At 42.8% G+C, this 16,767-nt stretch overlaps 10 non-coding genes across 10 annotated transcripts; all 10 read right to left on the bottom strand.

The window, feature by feature from the left end:
• Positions 1 to 953: 953 nt before the first annotated feature.
• trnap-cgg (transfer RNA proline (anticodon CGG)) lies at positions 954 to 1,025 on the bottom strand. The gene has a single exon. It is a non-coding gene; the product is annotated as a tRNA-Pro (tRNA).
• Positions 1,026 to 5,067: 4,042 nt separating this feature from the next.
• On the bottom strand, positions 5,068 to 5,139 carry trnap-ugg (transfer RNA proline (anticodon UGG)). The gene has a single exon. It is a non-coding gene; the product is annotated as a tRNA-Pro (tRNA).
• Positions 5,140 to 5,662: 523 nt separating this feature from the next.
• trnap-ggg (transfer RNA proline (anticodon GGG)) lies at positions 5,663 to 5,734 on the bottom strand. Its single transcript has one exon. It is a non-coding gene; the product is annotated as a tRNA-Pro (tRNA).
• A 1,517-nt stretch (positions 5,735 to 7,251) lies between these two features.
• Positions 7,252 to 7,323, bottom strand: trnap-agg (transfer RNA proline (anticodon AGG)). Its single transcript has one exon. It is a non-coding gene; the product is annotated as a tRNA-Pro (tRNA).
• Positions 7,324 to 8,760: 1,437 nt separating this feature from the next.
• trnap-ugg (transfer RNA proline (anticodon UGG)) lies at positions 8,761 to 8,832 on the bottom strand. The gene has a single exon. It is a non-coding gene; the product is annotated as a tRNA-Pro (tRNA).
• Positions 8,833 to 9,527: 695 nt separating this feature from the next.
• Positions 9,528 to 9,599, bottom strand: trnap-agg (transfer RNA proline (anticodon AGG)). Its single transcript has one exon. It is a non-coding gene; the product is annotated as a tRNA-Pro (tRNA).
• A 788-nt stretch (positions 9,600 to 10,387) lies between these two features.
• trnap-agg (transfer RNA proline (anticodon AGG)) lies at positions 10,388 to 10,459 on the bottom strand. Its single transcript has one exon. It is a non-coding gene; the product is annotated as a tRNA-Pro (tRNA).
• Positions 10,460 to 12,665: 2,206 nt separating this feature from the next.
• trnap-ugg (transfer RNA proline (anticodon UGG)) lies at positions 12,666 to 12,737 on the bottom strand. The gene has a single exon. It is a non-coding gene; the product is annotated as a tRNA-Pro (tRNA).
• A 1,379-nt stretch (positions 12,738 to 14,116) lies between these two features.
• On the bottom strand, positions 14,117 to 14,188 carry trnap-ugg (transfer RNA proline (anticodon UGG)). Its single transcript has one exon. It is a non-coding gene; the product is annotated as a tRNA-Pro (tRNA).
• Positions 14,189 to 15,369: 1,181 nt separating this feature from the next.
• On the bottom strand, positions 15,370 to 15,441 carry trnap-ugg (transfer RNA proline (anticodon UGG)). The gene has a single exon. It is a non-coding gene; the product is annotated as a tRNA-Pro (tRNA).
• Positions 15,442 to 16,767: the final 1,326 nt, after the last annotated feature.

The following is a 16,767-nucleotide window of genomic DNA, read 5'->3' as shown; positions in this document are numbered from 1 at the left end:
CAGCCGTTCCAACCTACTTGCACTCGCCTCTTCACGTCACGTCTACTGTCAGTCAGCACTTTTTCTGCAAATAGTTTGCTTCATTGAAAGTGACACCTTCTCGCTAAATGTTTGCACCTCAGTGTATTCTACAATGGCATTTTAGTATACTGCATCGACCTTTAAAAGTCATAGGTATCAGATCGGCAACACATCCATGCTTGGAATGGAAAACATGCAATTACTCTGTCAAATTTCGTGGTGCTCAAACCCACAATTCCTCATAAAGCTTGGTATAGTAAGGCTGTTTTTATACTTGTCGACTTTCGTAGGTGAAAGTCTTCCTAAAAAGGGTCTGTGGAATAGATGTCGCAGTCAAGGGCTCGTCCGGGATTTGATCCCTGGACCTCTCGCACCCAAAGCGAGAACCATACCCCTAGACCAACGAGCCTCGTGTCCGGTGGTTTTGTATTGAGTTCAGCCGGTTCAGCAAAACACGAGTGAGTGGAATCTTGTCTCGTCTAGTAACAACTTTCACAGCAAAACTTGCATCAGGTCTTGTGGTTACACGTGGAAAGCGTTACATCCTCTCTTCTCATAGATATTGAATTTAGCATTCAGGGCTCGTCCGGAGACCTCTCACACCCTAAGCGAAAATCATTCCCCTAGACCAAGGCTAGTGAAGGCAAAATATGATACAGTCAGCTCTTGACTTTTGAAAGTCGGGTTTTCCAAATCGGCAAAACATCAATAACATCATTAATAACATCATTACTTGGCATCTTGTGTCGTGTACTAACTAAAGTTTCCTGTGTTTGCACAAGGAAAAAATGTAATTACTCTAACAAAGTTTGTGGTGCTCAAACCCACAATTCCTCATAAAGCTTGCTATGGTAAGGCTGTTTTCATACTTGTCGACTTTCATAGGTGAAAGTTTTCCTGAAAAGGGTCTGTGGAATAGATGTCGCAGTCAAGGACTCGTCCGGGATTTGAACCCGGGACCTCTCGCACCCGAAGCGAGAATCATACCCCTAGACCAACGAGCCATATAAAGAGAAGGGAATTGCAGAGTTTGTAAACTAATATCCCATTTGTAGACAGAATTTACTCACCTTTAGATTGGCCAATTTGTGTATTGGCAACCTCACTACATTGAAAGTGTTACCATCTCTTTTCTTGTATGCATCTCAATGAACTTGAGGAGAGCATTTGAACTCTCTTTTGAGAGAGTATATCCAAAAATCTCCTCTTTGTTCTTCCTCTAGACCTCTTGCCTGGCAGCTCCAACCTCAGCATCCTTCTACCGACATATTGACAGTCTCTCCTCTGAACATGTCCAAACCACCTCAATCTGGCCTCTCTGACTTTATCTCCAAAACATCTAACATGAGCTGTCCCTCTGATGTACTCATGCCTGATCTTTTCCATTCTCGTCACTCCCAATGAGAACCTCAACATCTTAAGCTCTGCTACCTCCAGCTCTGCCTCCTGTCTTTTCTACAGTGCCACTGTCTCTAAGCCGAAAAACATCGCTGGTCTCACCACCTTCTTGAACACCTTTGCTTTCATTCTCGCTGATAATCTTTTATCGCAAAACACACCCGACCCTTTTCTCCACCCGTTCCAACCTGCTTGCACTCGCCTCTTCACGTCACGTCTACTGTCAGTCCTACGTTCTTAGCTTTCCTCTTCTCTCTCTGCCTACAAACAAACCTTCCTCCTCTCCTTCTTCGACCAACAGTAGGCTTGCATCCTGAGACTGAAGATGCCTATTGGGATGATATGGTACCATGAGGTCTTTTAGATATGATGGAGCTTGCTCACGGAATTGGAAGCACGGCTCCGCACCATGGAAAAGAACTCCGCTAGTCAGGCCCCGGTAGCTGGTGCGGGCCGACCTAGCGTAGCCCCTGCTAGCTGTCCCCCGGCAGTTCCCGAGCAGCCGGGAAGCCAGTCCGGCTGGGTGACGGTTCGTAAGAGATCTAATGCTAAACAGACGCCCGAGGTTCACCACCAGTCGGTTCATGTTTCTAATCGATTTTCCCCACTCAGCGACACACCCGCTGAGAAACCAACTCTGGTAATTGGCAGCTCCATAGTCAGAAACGTGAAGTTAGAGACTCCAGCGGCCGTAGTCAAATGTCTTCCTGGGGCCAGAGCGGGCGACGTTGAATCATATTTGAAACTCCTGGCTAAGGATAAACGTAAATACAGTAATATTATTATTCACGTGGGAGTTAATGACGCCCGATTACGTAAATCGGAGGTCACTAAAATGAATGTTGAATTGGTGTGTAACTTTGCAAAAACAATGTCGGACTCCGTAATTTTCTCTGGTCCCTTGCCAAATCTGACCAGTGACGACATGTACACCCGCATGTCGTCATTCAACCGCTGGCTGTCTAGGTGGTGTCCAGCAAACGATGTGGGCTACATAGACAATTGGAAACGTTTTTGGGGAAAACCTAGGCTGATTAGGAGAGATGGCATCCATCCTACTTTAGATGGTGCAGCTTTCTTATCCAGAAATATGGCTGGTTTTATTAAACAACCAAAAGTATGACAATCCAGAGTTGAGCCTAGGATGCAGAGATCCAGTCCTACACGCCTCTCTGCAGTGTCCTTACAACCGTCACCCCCCCACAACTCCCACATACCTATAGAGACTGTGTCTGTTCCCCGACCTAAATTACATAAAGTAAATATGACAACAAGAGGAGTTAATCATAATAACCTAATAAAAGTTAAGACTACTCCTCTTACAGAACAAAACCCCAAAACTATTAAATGTGGATTATTAAATATCAGATCTCTCTCTTCTAAATCTCTGTTAGTAAATGACTTAATAAGCGATCATCAATTCGATTTATTTTGTCTCACTGAAACTTGGTTGCAGCAGGAAGAATATGTCAGTCTAAATGAGTCAACCCCCCCAAGTCATATTAATTATCATGTTCCTAGAAGCACAGGCCGAGGTGGAGGAGTTGCAGCAATCTTCCATTGTAGCTTATCAATAAACCCTAGACCTAAACATAGTTATAACTCATTTGAGAGCCTTACTCTTAGCCTTTCACACCCAAACTGGAAAACTCAAAAACCACTATTATTTGTTATCGTGTACCGTCCTCCAGTCCCTTATTCAGAGTTTTTGATTGAATTTTCTGATTTTCTAGCTGATTTAGTGCTTAGTACAGATAAAGTCATTATAGTGGGTGACTTTAACATTCATGTAGATGCTGACAGTAACTGCCTGAGCACTGCGTTTAATTCATTATTAGATTCAATTGGTTTTTCCCAAAATGTAAATAAACCCACTCACTGTTTTAGTCACACGTTAGACCTTGTCCTTAAGTATGGAATTGAAACGGATAATTTAACAATATGTCCTCACAACTCTCTTCTGTCTGACCATTTTTTAATAACATTTGAATTTACAATAACGGACTATATAGCAGTTAGGGAAAAATTCCACTATAGCAGATGCTTAAGTGAAAAAGCTGTCAACAAATTTAAAGAAATTATTTCTTCATCATTTGCTTCACCATATGTTAATACAATGGGAAGTAGTCTCCTTAATGTTACTCCTGCACAAGTAGATTATCTTGTTGACAATTCTGCAGCCTCACTACGTACAATACTCGATAGTGTTGCCCCTCTAAAAAAGAAGGCAGTAAATCAGCAGAGGCGATCTCCATGGTATAGTTCACAAACACGCAACTTAAAACAGGAAACACGAAAGTTAGAAAGGAAGTGGCGTTCCAGAAAGTTAGAAGAATCTCATTTAGCCTGGAAAAATAGTTTAAAAACGTACAAAAAAGCTCTCAGTGATGCCAGAACAGCATATTATTCATCATTAATAGAAGAAAACAAGAACAACCCCCGGTTTCTGTTCAGCACTGTAGCCAGGCTGACTAAGAGCCATAGTTCTGTTGAGCCTACTATTCCCTTAACTTTGAGCAGCAATGACTTCATGACCTTCTTTATGAATAAAATTGTAGCTATTAGAGAAAGTATTCACCAGATCCTCCCCCCAAAAATTACAGATAGATCTTCATGTACAGCAGTGCTAGAATCATGGATAAGGCCCCACTCCCTGTTAGACTGCTTTTTACCCATAGATCTCTCTGAGCTAACTTCAATTATTACCTCATCTAAACCAACAACCTGTCTGCTAGACCCTATTCCAACTAAGCTGCTCAAGGAAGCTTTACCCTTAATAGATACGTTCATATTAGATATCATCAATCTATCTTTAGAAACAGGCTATGTACCACAGGCCTATAAGGTAGCTGTAATTAAACCATTACTTAAAAAAGCCTGTCTTGACCCAGGTGTTTTAGCCAATTACAGACCAATATCTAATCTCCCCTTTATTTCTAAAATAATTGAAAAAGTAGTCGCAAAACAATTATGTGATCACCTTCATAGGAATAATTTGTATGAAGAGTTTCAGTCAGGATTTAGAGTTCATCATAGTACAGAAACAGCACTGGTAAAAGTCACCAACGATCTTCTCATGGCCTCAGATAATGGACTCATCTCTATACTTGTTCTGTTAGATCTTAGTGCCGCATTTGATACCATTGATCATAACATTTTATTACAGAGACTGGAACATGAAATTGGAATTACAGGAACTGCACTAGGTTGGTTTAAATCCTATCTGTCTGATAGATTTCAATTTGTTCAAGTTAATGATGAATCCTCCATGCACACAAAATCTGTTCTAGATTTGTTGAGAAGCCAATGGCAAGAAGCTAGTGAAGGCAAAATATGATACAGTCAGCACTTTTGCTGCAAATAGTTTGCTTCATTGAAAGTGACACCTTCTCGCTAAATGTTTGCACCTCAGTGTATTCTACAATGGCATTTTAGTATACTGCATTGACCTTTAAAAGTCATAGGTATCAGATCGGCAACACATCCATGCTTTGAATGGAAAACATGCAATTACTCTGTCAAATTTCGTGGTGCTCAAACCCACAATTCCTCATAAAGCTTGGTATAGTAAGGCTGTTTTTATACTTGTCAACTTTCGTAGGTGAAAGTCTTCCTAAAAAGGGTCTGTGGAATAGATGTCGCAGTCAAGGGCTCATCCGGGATTTGATCCCTGGACCTCTCGCACCCAAAGCGAGAATCATACCCCTAGACCAACGAGCCTCGTGTCCGGTGGTTTTGTATTGTGTTCAGCCGGTTCAGCAAAACACGAGTGAGTGGAATCTTGTCTCGTCTAGTAACAACTTTCACAGCAAAACTTGCATCTGGTCTTGTGGTTACACGTGGAAAGCGTTACATCCTCTCTTCTCATAGACATTGAATTTAGCATTCAGGGCTCGTCCGGAGACCTCTCACACCCTAAGCGAAAATCATTCCCCTAGACCAAGGCTAGTGAAGGCAAAATATGATACAGTCAGCTCTTGACTTTTGAAAGTCGGGTTTTCCAAATCGGCAAAACATCAATAACATCATTAATAACATCATTACTTGGCATCTTGTGTCGTGTACTAACTAAAGTTTCCTGTGTTTGCACAAGGAAAAAATGTAATTACTCTAACAAAGTTTGTGGTGCTCAAACCCACAATTCCTCATAAAGCTTGCTATGGTAAGGCTGTTTTCATACTTGTCGACTTTCATAGGTGAAAGTTTTCCTGAAAAGGGTCTGTGGAATAGATGTCGCAGTCAAGGGCTCGTCCGGGATTTGAACCCGGGACCTCTCGCACCCCAAGCGAGAATCATACCCCTAGACCAACGAGCCATATAAAGAGAAGGGAATTGCAGAGTTTGTAAACTAATATCCCATTTGTAGACAGAATTTACTCACCTTTAGATTGGCCAATTTGTGTATTGGCAACCTCACTACATTGAAAGTGTTACCATCTCTTTTCTTGTATGCATCTCAATGAACTTGAGGAGAGCATTTGAACTCTCTTTTGAGAGAGTATATCCAAAAATCTCCTCTGTGGTCTTCCTCTAGACCTCTTGCCTGGCAGCTCCAACCTCAGCATCCTTCTACCGACATATTGACAGTCTCTCCTCTGAACATGTCCAAACCACCTCAATCTGGCCTCTCTGACTTTATCTCCAAAACATCTAACATGAGCTGTCCCTCTGATGTACTCATGCCTGATCCTATCCATCCTCGTCACTCCCAATGAGAACCTCAACATCTTAAGCTATGCTACCTCCAGCTCTGCCTCCTGTCTTTTCTACAGTGCCACTGTCTCTAAGCCGAAAAACATCGCTGGTCTCACCACTGTCTTGAACACCTTTGCTTTCATTCTCGCTGATACTCTTTTATCGCAAAACACACCTGACACTTTTCTCCACCCGTTCCAACCTGCTTGCACTCGCCTCTTCACGTCACGTCTACTGTCAGTCCTACGTTCTTAGCTTTCCTCTTCTCTCTCTGTCTACAAACAAACCTTCCTCCTCTCCTTCTTCGACCAACAGTAGGCTTGCATTCTGAGACTGAAGTGGCCTATTGGAATGATATGGTACCATGAGGTCTTTTAGATATTATGGAGCTTGACCCTTTAGAGCTTTATATGTAAGAAGCAGGGTTTTACATTCTGTTCTAGATTTGTTGAGAAGCCAATGGAAAGAAGCTATGAAGGCAAAATATGATACAGTCGCACTTTTGCTGCAAATAGTTTGCTTCATTGAAAGTGACACCTTCTCGCTAAATGTTTGCACCTCAGTGTATTCTACAATGGCATTTTAGTATACTGCATTGACCTTTAAAAGTCATAGGTATCAGATCGGCAACACATCCATGCTTGGAATGGAAAAAAGGCAGTTACTCTGTCAAATTTTGTGCAGTGTACAGTGCCACTGTCTCTAAGCCGAAAAACATCGCTGGTCTCACCACCGTCTTGAACACCTTTGCTTTCATTCTCGCTGATACTCTTTTATCGCAAAACACACCTGACACTTTTCTCCACCCGTTCCAACCTGCTTGCACTCGCCTCTTCACGTCACGTCTACATTCAGTCCTACGTTCTTAGCTTTACTTTTCTCTCTCTGCCTACAAACAAACATTCCTCCTCTCCTTCTTCGACCAACAGTAGGCTTGCATTCTGAGACTGAAGTGGCCTATTGGGATGATATGGTACCATGAGGTCTTTTAGATATGATGGAGCTTGACCCTTTTGTGGTGCTCAAACCCACAATTCCTCATAAAGCTTGCTATGGTAAGGCTGTTTTCATACTTGTCAACTTTCATAGGTGAAAGTTTTCCTGAGAACAGATCTGTGGAATAGATGTCGCAGTCAAGGGCTCGTCCAGGATTTGAACCTGGGACCTGTCGCACCCTAAGCGAGAATCATACCCCTAGACCAACGAGCCACATAAAGACAAGCGAATTGCAGAGTTTGTAAACTAATATCCCATTTGTAGACAGAATTTACTCACCTTTAGATTGGCCAATTTGTGCTACCTCCAGCTCTGCCTCCTGTCTTTTCTACAGTGCCACTGTCTCTAAGCCGAAAAACATCGCTGGTCTCACCACTGTCTTGAACACCTTTGCTTTCATTCTCGCTGATACTCTTTTTTCGGAAAACACACCTGACACTTTTCTCCACCCGTTCCAACCTGCTTGCACTCGCCTCTTCACGTCACGTCTACTGTCAGTCCTACGTTCTTAGCTTTCCTCTTCTCTCTCTGTCTACAAACAAACCTTCCTCCTCTCCTTCGACCAACAGTAGGCTTGCATTCTGAGACTGAAGTGGCCTATTGGGATGATATGGTACCATGAGGTCTTTTAGATATGATGGAGCTTGACCCTTTAGAGCTTTATATGTAAGAAGCAGGGTTTTAAATTCTGTTCTAGATTTGTTGAGAAGCCAATGGAAAGAAGCTAGTGAAGGCAAAATATGATACAGTCCGCACTTTTGCTGCAAATAGTTTGCTTCATTGAAAGTGACACCTTCTCGCTAAATGTTTGCACCTCAGTGTATTCTACAATGGCATTTTAGTATACTGCATTGACCTTTAAAAGTCATAGGTATCAGATCGGCAACACATCCATGCTTGGAATGGAAAACATGCAATTACTCTGTCAAATTTCGTGGTGCTCAAACCCACAATTCCTCATAAAGCTTGGTATAGTAAGGCTGTTTTTATACTTGTCGACTTTCGTAGGTGAAAGTCTTCCTAAAAAGGGTCTGTGGAATAGATGTCGCAGTCAAGGGCTCGTCCGGGATTTGATCCCTGGACCTCTCACACCCAAAGCGAGAATCATACCCCCAGACCAACGAGCCTCGTGTCCGGTGGTTTTGTATTGTGTTCAGCCGGTTCAGCAAAACACGAGTGAGTGGAATCTTGTCTCGTCTAGTAACAACTTTCACAGCAAAACTTGCATCTGGTCTTGTGGTTACACGTGGAAAGCGTTACATCCTCTCTTCTCATAGACATTGAATTTAGCATTCAGGGCTCGTCCGGAGACCTCTCACACCCTAAGCGAAAATCATTCCCCTAGACCAAGGCTAGTGAAGGCAAAATATGATACAGTCAGCTTTTGACTTTTGAAAGTCGGGTTTTCCAAATCGGCAAAACATCAATAACATCATTAATAACATCATTACTTGGCATCTTGTGTCGTGTACTAACTAAAGTTTCCTGTGTTTGCACAAGGAAAAAATGTAATTACTCTAACAAAGTTTGTGGTGCTCAAACCCACAATTCCTCATAAAGCTTGCTATGGTAAGGCTGTTTTCATACTTGTCAACTTTCATAGGTGAAAGTTTTCCTGAAAAGGGTCTGTGGAATAGATGTCGCAGTCAAGGGCTCGTCCGGGATTTGATCCCTGGACCTCTCGCACCCAAAGCGAGAATCATACCCCTAGACCAACGAGCCTCGTGTCCGGTGGTTTTGTATTGTGTTCAGCCGGTTCAGCAAAACACGAGTGAGTGGAATCTTGTCTCGTCTAGTAACAACTTTCACAGCAAAACTTGCATCTGGTCTTGTGGTTACACGTGGAAAGCGTTACATCCTCTCTTCTCATAGACATTGAATTTAGCATTCAGGGCTCGTCCGGAGACCTCTCACACCCTAAGCGAAAATCATTCCCCTAGACCAAGGCTAGTGAAGGCAAAATATGATACAGTCAGCTCTTGACTTTTGAAAGTCGGGTTTTCCAAATCGGCAAAACATCAATAACATCATTAATAACATCATTACTTGGCATCTTGTGTCGTGTACTAACTAAAGTTTCCTGTGTTTGCACAAGGAAAAAATGTAATTACTCTAACAAAGTTTGTGGTGCTCAAACCCACAATTCCTCATAAAGCTTACTATGGTAAGGCTGTTTTCATACTTGTCAACTTTCATAGGTGAAAGTTTTCCTGAAAAGGGTCTGTGGAATAGATGTCGCAGTCAAGGGCTCGTCCGGGATTTGGTCTTTTAGATATGATGGAGCTTGACCCTTTTGTGGTGCTCAAACCCACAATTCCTCATAAAGCTTGCTATGGTAAGGCTGTTTTCATACTTGTCAACTTTCATAGGTGAAAGTTTTCCTGAGAACAGATCTGTGGAATAGATGTCGCAGTCAAGGGCTCGTCCAGGATTTGAACCTGGGACCTGTCGCACCCTAAGCGAGAATCATACCCCTAGACCAACGAGCCACATAAAGACAAGCGAATTGCAGAGTTTGTAAACTAATATCCCATTTGTAGACAGAATTTACTCACCTTTAGATTGGCCAATTTGTGCTACCTCCAGCTCTGCCTCCTGTCTTTTCTACAGTGCCACTGTCTCTAAGCCGAAAAACATCGCTGGTCTCACCACTGTCTTGAACACCTTTGCTTTCATTCTCGCTGATACTCTTTTATCGCAAAACACACCTGACACTTTTCTCCACCCGTTCCAACCTGCTTGCACTCGCCTCTTCACGTCACGTCTACTGTCAGTCCTACGTTCTTAGCTTTCCTCTTCTCTCTCTGTCTACAAACAAACCTTCCTCCTCTCCTTCGACCAACAGTAGGCTTGCATTCTGAGACTGAAGTGGCCTATTGGGATGATATGGTACCATGAGGTCTTTTAGATATGATGGAGCTTGACCCTTTAGAGCTTTATATGTAAGAAGCAGGGTTTTACATTCTGTTCTAGATTTGTTGAGAAGCCAATGGAAAGAAGCTAGTGAAGGCAAAATATGATACAGTCAGCTCTTGACTTTTGAAAGTCGGGTTTTCCAAATCGGCAAAACATCAATACTTGGCATCTTGTGTCGTGTACTAACTAAAGTTTCCTGTGTTTGCACAAGGAAAAAATGCAATTACTCTGTCAAAGTTTTTGGTGCTCAAACCCACAATTCCTCATAAAGCTTGGTATGGTAAGCCTGTTTTCATACTTGTCAACTTTCATAGGAGAAAGTTTTCCTGAAAAGGGTCAGTGGAATAGATGTCGCAGCCAAGGGCTCGTCCGGGATTTGAACCCGGGACCTCTCGCACCCTAAGCGAGAATCATACCCCTTGACCAACGAGCCTCGCGTCCAGTGGGCTTGTAATGAGTTCAGCCCTACTATCCAAATGAAGAACAAGAACTTCAGTCATTCTCAAACTGAGAAATTCATGTTGTGTAAATTTCCAACAAAAACATTAATGTGAGGACATACTCCATTGACAGAGAAAGGTTGTGGTTTCCAGATCAGCAAAACACGAGTGAGTGGAATCTTGTCTCGTTCTAGTAACAACTTTCACAGCAACAGTTGCATCTGGTCTTGTGGTTACACGTGGAAAGCGTTACATCTTCTCTTCTCATAGACATTGAATTTAGCATTCAGGGCTCGTCCGGAGACTTCTCACACCCTAAGCGAGAATCATTCGCCTAGACCAAGGCTAGTGAAGGCAAAATTTGAATTTACAGAATTTACTCACCTTTAGATTGGCCAATTTGTGTTTTGGCAACCTCACTACATTTAAAGTGTTACCATCTCTTTTCTTGTATGCATCTCAATGAACTTGAGGAGAGCATTTGAACTCTCTTTTGAGAGAGTATATCCAAAAATCTCCTCTTTGGTCTTCCTCTAGACCTCTTGCCTGGCAGCTCCAACCTCAGCATCCTTCTACCGACATATTGACAGTCTCTCCTCTGAACATGTCCAAACCACCTCAATCTGGCCTCTCTGACTTTATCTCCAAAACATCTAACATGAGCTGTCCCTCTGATGTACTCATGCCTGATCCCATCCATCCTCGTCACTCCCAATGAGAACCTCAACATCTTAAGCTCTGCTACCTCCAGCTCTGCCTCCTGTCTTTTCTACAGTGCCACTGTCTCTAAACCGAAAAACATCGCTGGTCTCACCACCTTCTTGAACACCTTTTCTGTCATTCTCGCTGATACTCTTTTATCGCAAAACACACCTGACACTTTTCTCCACCCGTTCCAACCTGCTTGCACTCGCCTCTTCACGTCACGTCTACTGTCAGTCCTACGTTCTTAGCTTTCCTCTTCTCTCTCTGCCTACAAACAAACCTTCCTCTTCTCCTTCTTCGACCAACAGTAGGCTTGCATTCTGAGACTGAAGTGGCCTATTGGGATGATATGGTACCATGAGGTCTTTTAGATATGATGGAGCTTGACCCTTTAGAGCTTTATATGTAAGAAGCAGGGTTTTGCATTCTGTTCTAGATTTCTTGAGAAGCCAATGGCAAGAAGCTAGTGAAGGCAAAATATGATACAGTCAGCACTTTTGCTGCAAATAGTTTGCTTCATTGAAAGTGACACCTTCTCGCTAAATGTTTGCACCTCAGTGTATTCTACAATGGCATTTTAGTATACTGCATTGACCTTTAAAAGTCATAGGTATCAGATCGGCAACACATCCATGCTTGGAATGGAAAACATGCAATTACTCTGTCAAATTTCGTGGTGCTCAAACCCACAATTCCTCATAAAGCTTGGTATAGTAAGGCTGTTTTTATACTTGTCGACTTTCGTAGGTGAAAGTCTTCCTAAAAAGGGTCTGTGGAATAGATGTCGCAGTCAAGGGCTCGTCCGGGATTTGATCCCTGGACCTCTCGCACCCAAAGCGAGAATCATACCCCCAGACCAACGAGCCTCGTGTCCGGTAGTTTTGTATTGAGTTCAGCCGTACTATCCAAATGAAGAACAAGAACTTCAGTCATTCTCAAACTGAGAAATTCATGTTGTGTAAATTTCCGACAAAAACATTAATGTGAGGACATACTCCATTGACAGAGAAAGGTTGTGGTTTCCAGATCAGCAAAACACGAGTGAGTGGAATCTTGTCTCGTCTAGTAACAACTTTCACAGAAACACTTGCATCTGGTCTTGTGGTTACACGTGGAAAGCGTTACATCCTCTCTTCTCATAGACATTGAATTTAGCATTCAGGGCTCGTCCGGAGACCTCTCACACCCTAAGCGAGAATCATTCCCCTAGACCAAGGCTAGTGAAGGCAAAATATGATACAGTCAGCTCTTGACTTTTGAAAGTCGGGTTTTCCAAATCGGCAAAACATCAATACTTGGCATCTTGTGTCGTGTACTAACTAAAGTTTCCTGTGTTTGCACAAGGAAAAAATGCAATTACTCTGTCAAAGTTTTTGGTGCTCAAACCCACAATTCCTCATAAAGCTTAGTATGGTACGCCTGTTTTCATACTTGTCAACTTTCATAGGAGAAAGTTTTCTTGAAAAGGGTCAGTGGAATAGATGTCGCAGTCAAGGGCTCGTCCGGGATTTGATCCCTGGACCTCTCGCACCCAAAGCGAGAATCATACCCCTAGACCAACGAGCCTCGTGTCCGGTGGTTTTGTATTGAGTTCAGCCGTACTATCCAAATGAAGAACAAGAACTTCAGTCATTCTCAAACTGAGAAATTCATGTTGTGTAAATTTCCGACAAAAACATTAATGTGAGGACATACTCCATTGACAGAGAAAGGTTGTGGTTTCCAGATCAGCAAAACACGAGTGAGTGGAATCTTGTCTCGTTCTAGTAACAACTTTCACAGCAACAGGGCTAGTGAAGGCAAAATTTGAATTTACAGAATTTACTCACCTTTAGATTGGCCAATTTGTGTTTTGGCAACCTCACTACATTTAAAGTGTTACCATCTCTTTTCTTGTATGCATCTCAATGAACTTGAGGAGAGCATTTGAACTCTCTTTTGAGAGAGTATATCCAAAAATCTCCTCTTTGGTCTTCCTCTAGACCTCTTGCCTGGCAGCTCCAACCTCAGCATCCTTCTACCGACATATTGACAGTCTCTCCTCTTAACATGTCCAAACCACCTCAATCTGGCCTCTCTGACTTTATCTCCAAAACATCTAACATGAGCTGTCCCTCTGATGTACTCATGCCTGATCCTATCCATCCTCGTCACTCCCAATGAGAACCTCAACATCTTAAGCTCTGCTACCTCCAGCTCTGCCTCCTGTCTTTTCTACAGTGCCACTGTCTCTAAGCCGAAAAACATCGCTGGTCTCACCACCGTCTTGAACACCTTTGCTTTCATTCTCGCTGATACTCTTTTATCGCGAAACACACCTGACACTTTTCTCCACCCGTTCCAACCTGCTTGCACTCGCCTCTTCACGTCACGTCTACTGTCAGTCCTACGTTCTTAGCTTTCCTCTTCTCTCTCTGCCTACAAACAAACCATCCTCTTCTCCTTCTTCGACCAACAGTAGGCTTGCATTCTGAGACTGAAGTGGCCTATTGGGATGATATGGTACCATGAGGTCTTTTAGATATGATGGAGCTTGACCCTTTAGAGCTTTATATGTAAGAAGCAGGGTTTTGCATTCTGTTCTAGATTTCTTGAGAAGCCAATGGCAAGAAGCTAGTGAAGGCAAAATATGATACAGTCAGCACTTTTGCTGCAAATAGTTTGCTTCATTGAAAGTGACACCTTCTCGCTAAATGTTTGCACCTCAGTGTATTCTACAATGGCATTTTAGTATACTGCATTGACCTTTAAAAGTCATAGGTATCAGATCGGCAACACATCCATGCTTGGAATGGAAAAAAGGCAGTGACTCTGTCAAATTTTGTGGTGCTCAAACCCACAATTCCTCATAAAGCTTGCTATGGTAAGGCTGTTTTCATACTTGTCGACTTTCATAGGTGAAAGTTTTCCTGAGAACAGATCTGTGGAATAGATATCGCAGTCAAGGGCTCGTCCGGGATTTGAACCCGGGACCTCTCGCACCCAAAGTGAGAATCATACCCCTAGACCAACGAGCCATATAAAGACAAGCGAATTGCAGAGTTTGTGAACTAATACCCCATTTGTAGACAGAATTTACTCACCTTTAGATTGGCCAATTTGTGTATTGGCAACCTCACTACATTGAAAGTCTTACCATCTCTTTTCTTGTATGCATCTCAATGAACTTGAGGAGAGCATTTGAACTCTCTTTTGAGAGAGTATATCTAAAAATCTCCTCTTTGGTCTTCCTCTAGACCTCTTGCCTGGCAGCTCCAACCTCAGCATCCTTCTACCGACATATTGACAGTCTCTCCTCTTAACATGTCCAAACCACCTCAATCTGGCCTCTCTGACTTTATCTCCAAAACATCTAACATGAGCTGTCCCTCTGATGTACTCATGCCTGATCCTATCCATCCTCGTCACTCCCAATGAGAACCTCAACATCTTAAGCTCTGCTACCTCCAGCTCTGCCTCCTGTCTTTTCTACAGTGCCACTGTCTCTAAGCTGAAAAACATCGCTGGTCTCACCACCGTCTTGAACACCTTTGCTTTCATTCTCGCTGATACTCTCTTATCGCAAAACACACCTGACACTTTTCTCCACCCGTTCCAACCTGCTTGCACTCGCCTCTTCACGTCACGTCTACATTCAGTCCTACGTTCTTAGCTTTCCTTTTCTCTCTCTGCCTACAAACAAACCTTCCTCCTCTCCTTCTTCGACCAACAGTAGGCTTGCATTCTGAGACTGAAGTGGCCTATTGGGATGATATGGTACCATGAGGTCTTTTAGACATGATGGAGCTTGACCCTTTAGAGCTTTATATGTAAGAAGCAGGGTTTTACATTCTGTTCTAGATTTGTTGAGAAGCCAATGGAAAGAAGCTAGTGAAGGCAAAATATGATACAGTCAGCACTTTTGCTGCAAATAGTTTGCTTCATTGAAAGTGACACCTTCTCGCTAAATGTTTGCACCTCAGTGTATTCTACAATGGCATTTTAGTATACTGCATTGACCTTTAAAAGTCATAGGTATCAGATCGGCAACACATCCATGCTTGGAATGGAAAAAATGCAATTACTCTGTCAAATGTTGTGGTGCTCAAACCCACAATTCCTCATAAAGCTTGGTATAGTAAGGCTGTTTTTATACTTGTCGACTTTCGTAGGTGAAAGTCTTCCTAAAAAAGGTCTGTGGAATAGATGTCGTAGTCAAGGGCTCGTCCGGGATTTGAACCCGGGACCTATCGCACCCAAAGCGAGAATCATACCCCTAGACCAACGAGCCTCGCGTCCAGTGGGCTTGTAATGAGTTCAGCCCTACTATCCAAATGAAGAACAAGAACTTCAGTCATTCTCAAACTGAGAAATTCATGTTGTGTAAATTTCCGACAAAAACATTAATGTGAGGACATACTCCATTGACAGAGAAAGGTTGTGGTTTCCAGATCAGCAAAACACGAGTGAGTGGAATCTTGTCTCGTCTAGTAACAACTTTCACAGAAAAACTTTCATCTGGTCTTGTGGTTACACGTGGAAAGCGTTACATCCTCTCTTCTCATAGACATTGAATTTAGCATTCAGGGCTCGTCCGAAGACCTCTCACACCCTAAGCGAGAATCATTCCCCTAGACCAAGGCTAGTGAAGGCAAACTTTGAATTTACAGAATTTACTCACCTTTAGATTGGCCAATTTGTGTTTTGGCAACCTCACTACATTTAAAGTGTTACCATCTCTTGTATGCATCTCAATGAACTTGAGGAGAGCATTTGAACTCTCTTTTGAGAGAGTATATCCAAAAATCTCCTCTTTGGTCTTCCTCTAGACCTCTTGCCTGGCAGCTCCAACCTCAGCATCCTTCTACCGACATATTGACAGTCTCTCCTCTGAACATGTCCAAACCACCTCAATCTGGCCTCTCTGACTTTATCTCCAAAACATCTAACATGAGCTGTCCCTCTGATGTACTCATGCCTGATCCCATCCATCCTCGTCACTCCCAATGAGAACCTCAACATCTTAAGCTCTGCTACCTCCAGCTCTGCCTCCTGTCTTTTCTACAGTGCCACTGTCTCTAAACCGAAAAACATTGCTGGTCTCACCACCTTCTTGAACACCTTTTCTGTCATTCTCGCTGATACTCTTTTATCGCAAAACACACCTGACACTTTTCTCCACCCGTTCCAACCTGCTTGCACTCGCCTCTTCACGTCACGTCTACTGTCAGTCCTACGTTCTTAGCTTTCCTCTTCTCTCTCTGCCTACAAACAAACCTTCCTCTTCTCCTTCTTCGACCAACAGTAGGCTTGCATTCTGAGACTGAAGTGGCCTATTGGGATGATATGGTACCATGAGGTCTTTTAGATATGATGGAGCTTGACCCTTTAGAGCTTTATATGTAAGAAGCAGGGTTTTGCATTCTGTTCTAGATTTGTTGAGAAGCCAATGGCAAGAAGCTAGTGAAGGCAAAATATGATACAGTCAGCACTTTTGCTGCAAATAGTTTGCTTCATTGAAAGTGACACCTTCTCGCTAAATGTTTGCACCTCAGTGTATTCTACAATGGCATTTTAGTATACTGCATTGACCTTTAAAAGTCATAGGTATCAGATC

Source organism: Channa argus, chromosome 4, assembly GCF_033026475.1.
Source record: "Channa argus isolate prfri chromosome 4, Channa argus male v1.0, whole genome shotgun sequence".
In the NCBI taxonomy this organism is placed as follows: domain Eukaryota; kingdom Metazoa; phylum Chordata; class Actinopteri; order Anabantiformes; family Channidae; genus Channa; species Channa argus.
This window is presented reverse-complemented; position numbering and strand designations above follow the sequence as displayed.